This window comes from Marmota flaviventris, chromosome 5 (genome assembly GCF_047511675.1).
Source record: "Marmota flaviventris isolate mMarFla1 chromosome 5, mMarFla1.hap1, whole genome shotgun sequence".
In the NCBI taxonomy this organism is placed as follows: Eukaryota; Metazoa; Chordata; class Mammalia; order Rodentia; family Sciuridae; genus Marmota; species Marmota flaviventris.
Window position 1 is genome coordinate 5,383,679 of NC_092502.1, and position 6,659 is coordinate 5,390,337.

Here is a 6,659-nt window from a genome sequence, read left to right on the forward strand (position 1 = left end):
CCTTTGCAAGCTTGCCACATGTCTTGGTGAAAATTATTATTGATTTATAAAAATTCACCAGTTAAAGATAAAACATATAGTCTGACCACCTGAAACATCATTTTTGAAATCCTATTTTTATCATTTTTATCTAATATTTTATAATTTAGCATAAAATGTTTCTATGAAACTTCAGATTCTCAATGTCATCATTCTTCCAATGGAAATGGAAGACTCTGTTAAAGGGTTTACTCTATTGCTGGGGTTGTGGTACAGTGGTAGAGTGCTTGCCTAAGATGCATGAGGCATTGGGTTTTAATCCTAGCACAACATAAAAATACTGAACAAAACAAAATGCATAGTATAACCAAACATGTAAGTTTTATTGTTTAAAGTAAAATGAAAGAGGATGAAGATATATTACACAAATACACAATTAGTAAAAACAGTTCATCTTCAGCCATTGAATTAAAGTGAGTGTTTGAAAATACACAACAAACAACTGAATATATAATTTCATTTTTTTTCTTTTATACTAAATTTAATATAGCATTTTAAATGTCATATATGGTCCATGAATGAACTACCAAGTTGGGCTCATTGGGGAGACTACATGCTTTATTATTTCTTTCCAAGAATAAAAACATCCATTTTACAAAATTAAAAAAAAATCAGACAGTAAAATAATACAAAAATATAGAAGTTTCACAGCAATCAGGGGAAGCCAAGCTAAAAACAAAATAAGTTACCAAGACACTCACTAGAAGTTCTAAAAAATAAAGTCTGATAACAATGGATGCAAAAGAATATTGAGCACTGTGGTGGTGGAAATGTCATATTAACATTCTGTTTCAGCAAACAAGTCAAGAAAAAGTTCACCATCCATCTACCTAAATAATAGTTATTAAAAACAACAACAACAAATTTTGATCCCACAAATAACTTTAATTTCCATAGATCCAAACTGAACATAGTCCAGACATCCTCCAAAACGCATGGGGTAACATACTGTGACATTTTAGACAATAGAAGACCTGAAGGAATTAAATGGGGTGAAGAACTGGTGAGAGCAGAGTTGCAGAGGAGTCTTTGAACTGAGAGAAAAACACAGGATGTAGGACTATTCATCATGGGGTTCCAAGGACAAGAATAGAACAGGCCAAACTAAACAATGGGATAAACAGCAGACCCATGGTCGTTCTTGAGGGTGCTTCACTGGTGGTGGAGGGACTTGGGAGGCTGGAGCATGTAGCCTTTCTTGATAACAGTGTGGAGTCTTAGGCTAGTATTTTTTGAAATTTCTTGAAAGAAAAGGCTGGGTTGTGAGCCTCCTCCTTCTTAAAAAGTATATCTCAGTTGAAACATAGATAATAATCCCAAAATTGCTGGAATAGTGAATTCACTTTTTGAGTAACATTTCATTAAAACATGCAGGTTTATTGATAAGTAAAATGTGGGGGGCAGATCCAAGGGAATCCAATTGTTCTCCCTTATCTCTGGTTTTGTGCACCATAGACTTGGTTACCTGCAATCAATAACAAACTGAAAACTTAAACTTAAAAAATCCAGAAATACATATTCCATAAGTATAGAATCTGGCACAGCAATGCTCCAGTCTGACCTGAAAAGATGAACCTCTCCACTTAATGAGAAAAGAATTATAGGCAGAGGTTGCAGAGATCTTTGCTAAGAGTAAATATACATGTGAAACTGCAAAGAAGGAAAAAGAAAAGCATGCTACTTTTGCTCTTGAACCTCAAGTTGCAAAAGTTATGGCCACAGCACTCAGTGTTCAGCTAAGGTCAACAATGTTTTCAAAGAGAGCATCAGTGGTTCCAGGTATCCCCTGGGCAATGTGGATTGTGTCTGTAATTCATAAGGAGGGGTCCCTGTAATTACCCTTCTAAAAATCCCACCAGTCACTCTGCCCAACCACAAAATCTGGGGCAATGCAGTGTATTGTTAATAAAGCCTCAAGGCCACACACTGGCCACACACTTTCTCAGGGTGCCCTTGACCTCACTGTTCCTCAAGCTGTAAATGAGGGGGTTCAGCATAGGGGTGAGAATGCTATAGAAGGCTGACACCATCTTATCATGGTGAGCTGACCTGTAGGATTTGGGTCTCTTGTAGATAAAAATGGCAGCTCCATAAAAGAGCCCCACCCCAGCCACGTGTGAGGAGCAGGTGGCAAAGGCCTTCTTGCGGGCTTCTGTGGAGCGCATGTGGAGGACAGCAGCCAGGATGAGACTGTAGGAGGTCAGGATGAGGCAGAAGGGCACCAGGAGCATCCACACACAGCAGATGTACATGACATTCTCAAAGACAGACGTGTCAGCACAAGCCAAGCGCACCAGTGTAGGGGCCTCACAGAAGAAATGGTCTATCTCTCATCTCTTGCAAAACGGGAAGCTAAGGGCAACAACTGCCTGCATCAGCCCGTCAGCTGCTCCCAGGAACCAGGACCCCGGACCCCATAGTCATCCTCAGACACAGTGGCCAGTTCATGAGCATGGGATAGCGCAGAGGGTGGCATACAGCCACATAGCAGTCATAGGACATGGCTGCTAAGAGGAAGCACTCCCCACCACCCAGAATGAGAAGGAAGAAGATCTGCAAGCCACAGCCAGCAAGGGAGATGGACTTGATTCCAGTCAAGTAGTCAGCAGCCATTTCAGGCACAGTGGTGGAAATCAGCATGGCGTCCATGAGGGACAGTTGGCTCAGGAGGAAGTACATGGGCGTGTGGAGCCAGAGGTCCCACTGAATCAGGAGAATCATGAGAGCATTGCCCACTAGAGCCGTAAAAGCTATTGTCAGAACCATCCCAAAGAGAAACTGTTGGGCTCTGGAGTGGCCCAAGAGACCTAGGAGAATGAAGTCGGAACTGGTGTTCCCACTTTCCATGATTTCAAACAACAGAAGAGACACTGTCACTGGAAACATAGGAGAGAGATTAATTTTTTAAATGCCCCTTGTTATTTATATCCTTCTAAATAATCACATGTGTAATAATGAAACCTATTTCAAATCTTTCATCTCTCATTTTTCTTCTTGTTTTTATTTTTGGTGCTCTGGATTGAACTCAGTGGTGCTTGGCCACTGAGCCACATCCCCAGCCCTGTTTTGTATTTTATTTTGAAACATGGTCTCACTGAGTTCCTTAGTGCCTCACCATAGCTAAAGCTGTTTTTTAACTTGCAACTCTTCTGTCTCAGTCTTCCAAGCTGCTGGGATTACAGGCATGTGCCACCACGCCTGGCTTCATCTATTTTTTAAGCGTGTTTAAATCAAGATAAAATTAACTTAAAGGTTTTTTTTTTTTTTTTTTTTTTTTTGTCATTTTGAAGTTTCACATGATAAATGCCTCCTAGGTTGAGTGTTGATTAATTGGCATACCAAATCCTAATTCTTGAGAAGTTGCAACTGACATACAAGAGAGACTTTTTAGTTACTTGGTGCCCAAATAAATGGGTGAGCAGGAAATGGTGTACATGTGTCATTCATATTGATGCTTTAGTCGTGTCCTGCATGATCAATATCTTAGAGATGAATTGTCCTTATCTTACTTTCAAAAAATTATGTACTTAATAATGAAGATTCCAAATCTGAAACACGTGAAAATTGGTTAAACTTCCAAAATCATGATGTTTTCCCTGACGCTGACTGAATCTGGAAAGCCTTTTCTAAAACTGGAGGGCTTATCTTCTCAGATCTGGAAGGCAGGAAGACAGCGTCTGCAGACAGAAGCATAACTTCATGTGAAGTTGGTAGTACCTTAGTAACTTCCACAGTTTTAAACTTAAGGTAATCAGTGTTATTTGAGTTTTTTAGTTCGTGTGGAGCTCTATTGTTCAATTCACTCTCTCATTAATCCTTCAACAGTGCTTTGTATTGATTTAAAGATGCACTATTCACTGGGTAAGGAAAAAATCTGGTTCTTTATTACAAATGTGTGCAGAAACATTAATTTCTTCCTCATTCCCCATAGAACCAAAATCTTTAAATCAATTTTTGTCTTTGATCTTCTCCTGCTAGAACTGGATGAAGAAGCCCAGAACTGTACAGCTATGGCTACTAGTCTGTCCTCAGGGATGCTGCCTGCTTCATCATACTCACATGGCAGAAGGTGTGCAGCTCTTAGGGAGTGCCAAGATCTACCCTAAGTCCAAATGCTAGTCATGGCTGGAGAGCATCCTGCCTTGGATTGCTCCACCCTGTGGACATACTTCTTTGTCAAATATGTCTTCACCTGCCAACCTCTGTGCTCTGCACACCCCTGAATCTCTGAAGCATGATCTGTGTGCCTGGTGACCAAATGAAAACCCTGGCCATGGCTCTCACTGCCTTCCCAAGACTGGAGGAAACCCTCACCCATTTGCCGCAGTCTGGCTGCAGCAAAATAACGGGCGGGGGGGGGGGTGGGGGGTGACGAACGACTTGTGTTGATTGATACAGCAGGAGTAGGAGCCGTTTATTGCAGGACAGGAGCAGTATTTATACATTCCACACAGCTTATCTAATTAGCATAAACTAGATACATCAGTCAACCAATAAGGAATCTCCACACTTAATGGCTTGTTTTTGTTACTTCTCAAACCACTCCCTCTGGCATTTTGCCAGGCACCTTCCAGACTTGTTTACGAACTCTAACATTCCCCTGGCAAAATGCCAGGTGTTATTTTTGACTTGTTTACAGACTCTAACACCCATTCTTCCCTACTCCAACTTCTCAGTGTTAAAGACGGACTAAGCTTTAGACCTGTTTAGAAATCATTATGTAATTCAGTAACTCTAGGATGTTGGGCAAGTTCCTTTAATTTTTTACACTGTAAGCATCTTTAAGTGAACAGTGACATTAAGTATATTCACATATCGGTACAATTCTCACCAGTGTCTACCTTGAAAACCCTTTTCATCTCCCCAAAATGAAACCATGCACCATTAGAGAGAACTCCCCATGCTTCTCCCAGGCCACTAGCAGCCTCCATTCTCTCTCCCTCTATAAATCGGTGACTCTAGGAAGTGCACCTGGAGGAAGTCACTCCTGTCCTTGTCTGTTTGCACTACATGCTGTCCATGACCTTGACTCCGGTGCATGGGTGTTGCTTGGTGTGTCAGAGTCCCTCCTTCTCGAGGGTCACTAGTGCCCCACTGGCTGTGCACAGCACACTTTGCTTATTTCTGTACACATCAGTGGCCGCCTTGCACTTCCATGAACTTTCCTGAGCATTTATGTGATTTTTAATGGACATTTGACAGCAGAAATTACAGCTTTTTCTTTCATAAAGTGATAAGATGTCACATGAAATAGGACAACTTCAGTAATCCTTTTGCTTAAGTCATGCAAGGGAGGTTTATGAGTTTTTAGAGACTAAATTCAACAACTCCCATGACTTTTCAATTCATTACAAAGTTTCTGCTTGTGTTTAAATCATTTTAAATTAAAAATCACTAACACTTAACTTTTCAAAGGAAATAGGTATTTGTATATACTTTTTGAAGGTAGAATGGGTATATAAATGTGATTTGCCATTACAAATGTAATTTTCCACTCAGCATTACATAGCATTTAAATTCAAAGAAAGAGCAAATGAATTCTCCAAATAGTAAAATAATTCCCAGTTAGTTATTTTTGTAAGAAATGATAATGCTTGACTTTACTAAAATTCACTATCTATATATTTATATTACACAAACTAAGTAAGTTGACACTAGTCAAAAATACTTGCAAAGCTATGCAAATAGAATTATTTGGGATTCATTTCTAGAACAATGATCATGGATGCAAAGTGTTGCTAAAAGAGTAAATAAAATACAACAAATAAAATACAACATGCCATTAAAAGGAGGAAAGGAAGCTCAAATCCCAGGGTTGGGAAAATGTATTATCCTGGAAAACAAAGATTTCTTTTTTTTTTCTTCCCTCTGACTTCATGGGTTTGGAGATTTCTTACCCACATTTCCATCTGCTTCCACAGCTTTTTCTTAGAGTGATGTGAAAACGGTTGTTTTCCCCATGTCTTTGCAATGCTGTGAGGAGCACAGCATTCCCCTGCCCTTTCTTCCTTTTTAAAAAGCTTTTGGGTAATCATGGGAAATTTAAATAAGTGCCTGTAATTTTCTTTTCTATCCTTTTTTTCAGACTCATTGCCAAAATTTGATATTAAGATGTTAAGTTTCTTACCCAGTGTACTGAGATGATCTTCTGTAACAAATAATATCATACAGACCTTTTATTTGAGGGAATCGGGCTGTTAAAGAATCCAGCTGGTGAGCAGCAGCTAGGCATACACTGCAGCTCTCCGGGGATAACAAGCACAACAGGGAACAGAGGATTTGCTCAAACTTGTTGAGCATGAAGTGCTAGGATTGGCATCCCTTACCCATGTGAGGGGACACTCACTGCAGCAGGCTGCATCTGCGTCCTCTGTGAGAAGCATGGTTGCAGTCTCCTCGTGCTGCAGGAGTGACTTGCTGCTGCTGTGTCCAGCTGGAGTATATCAGTGACCATGCACAGCGACAGGGAGTGTGACCTATACCCACAGGGGCTGGAAGCACTCTCATTAGCCAGAGCCACGTGACGTGACACTTCAGGGGACAGAGAGGTTGGATTTCAGGGGTGTTTTAAATATTCCCAGGATTCTGACCTACTTTGTATGCTTCAGAAAGCTATGAGT

At 40.4% G+C, this 6,659-nt stretch overlaps 1 pseudogene; it reads right to left on the bottom strand.

The window, feature by feature from the left end:
- Positions 1 to 1,952: 1,952 nt before the first annotated feature.
- Positions 1,953 to 2,886, bottom strand: LOC139705852 (olfactory receptor 2T33-like; annotated as a pseudogene).
- Between the last annotated feature and the right edge of the window lie 3,773 nt (positions 2,887 to 6,659).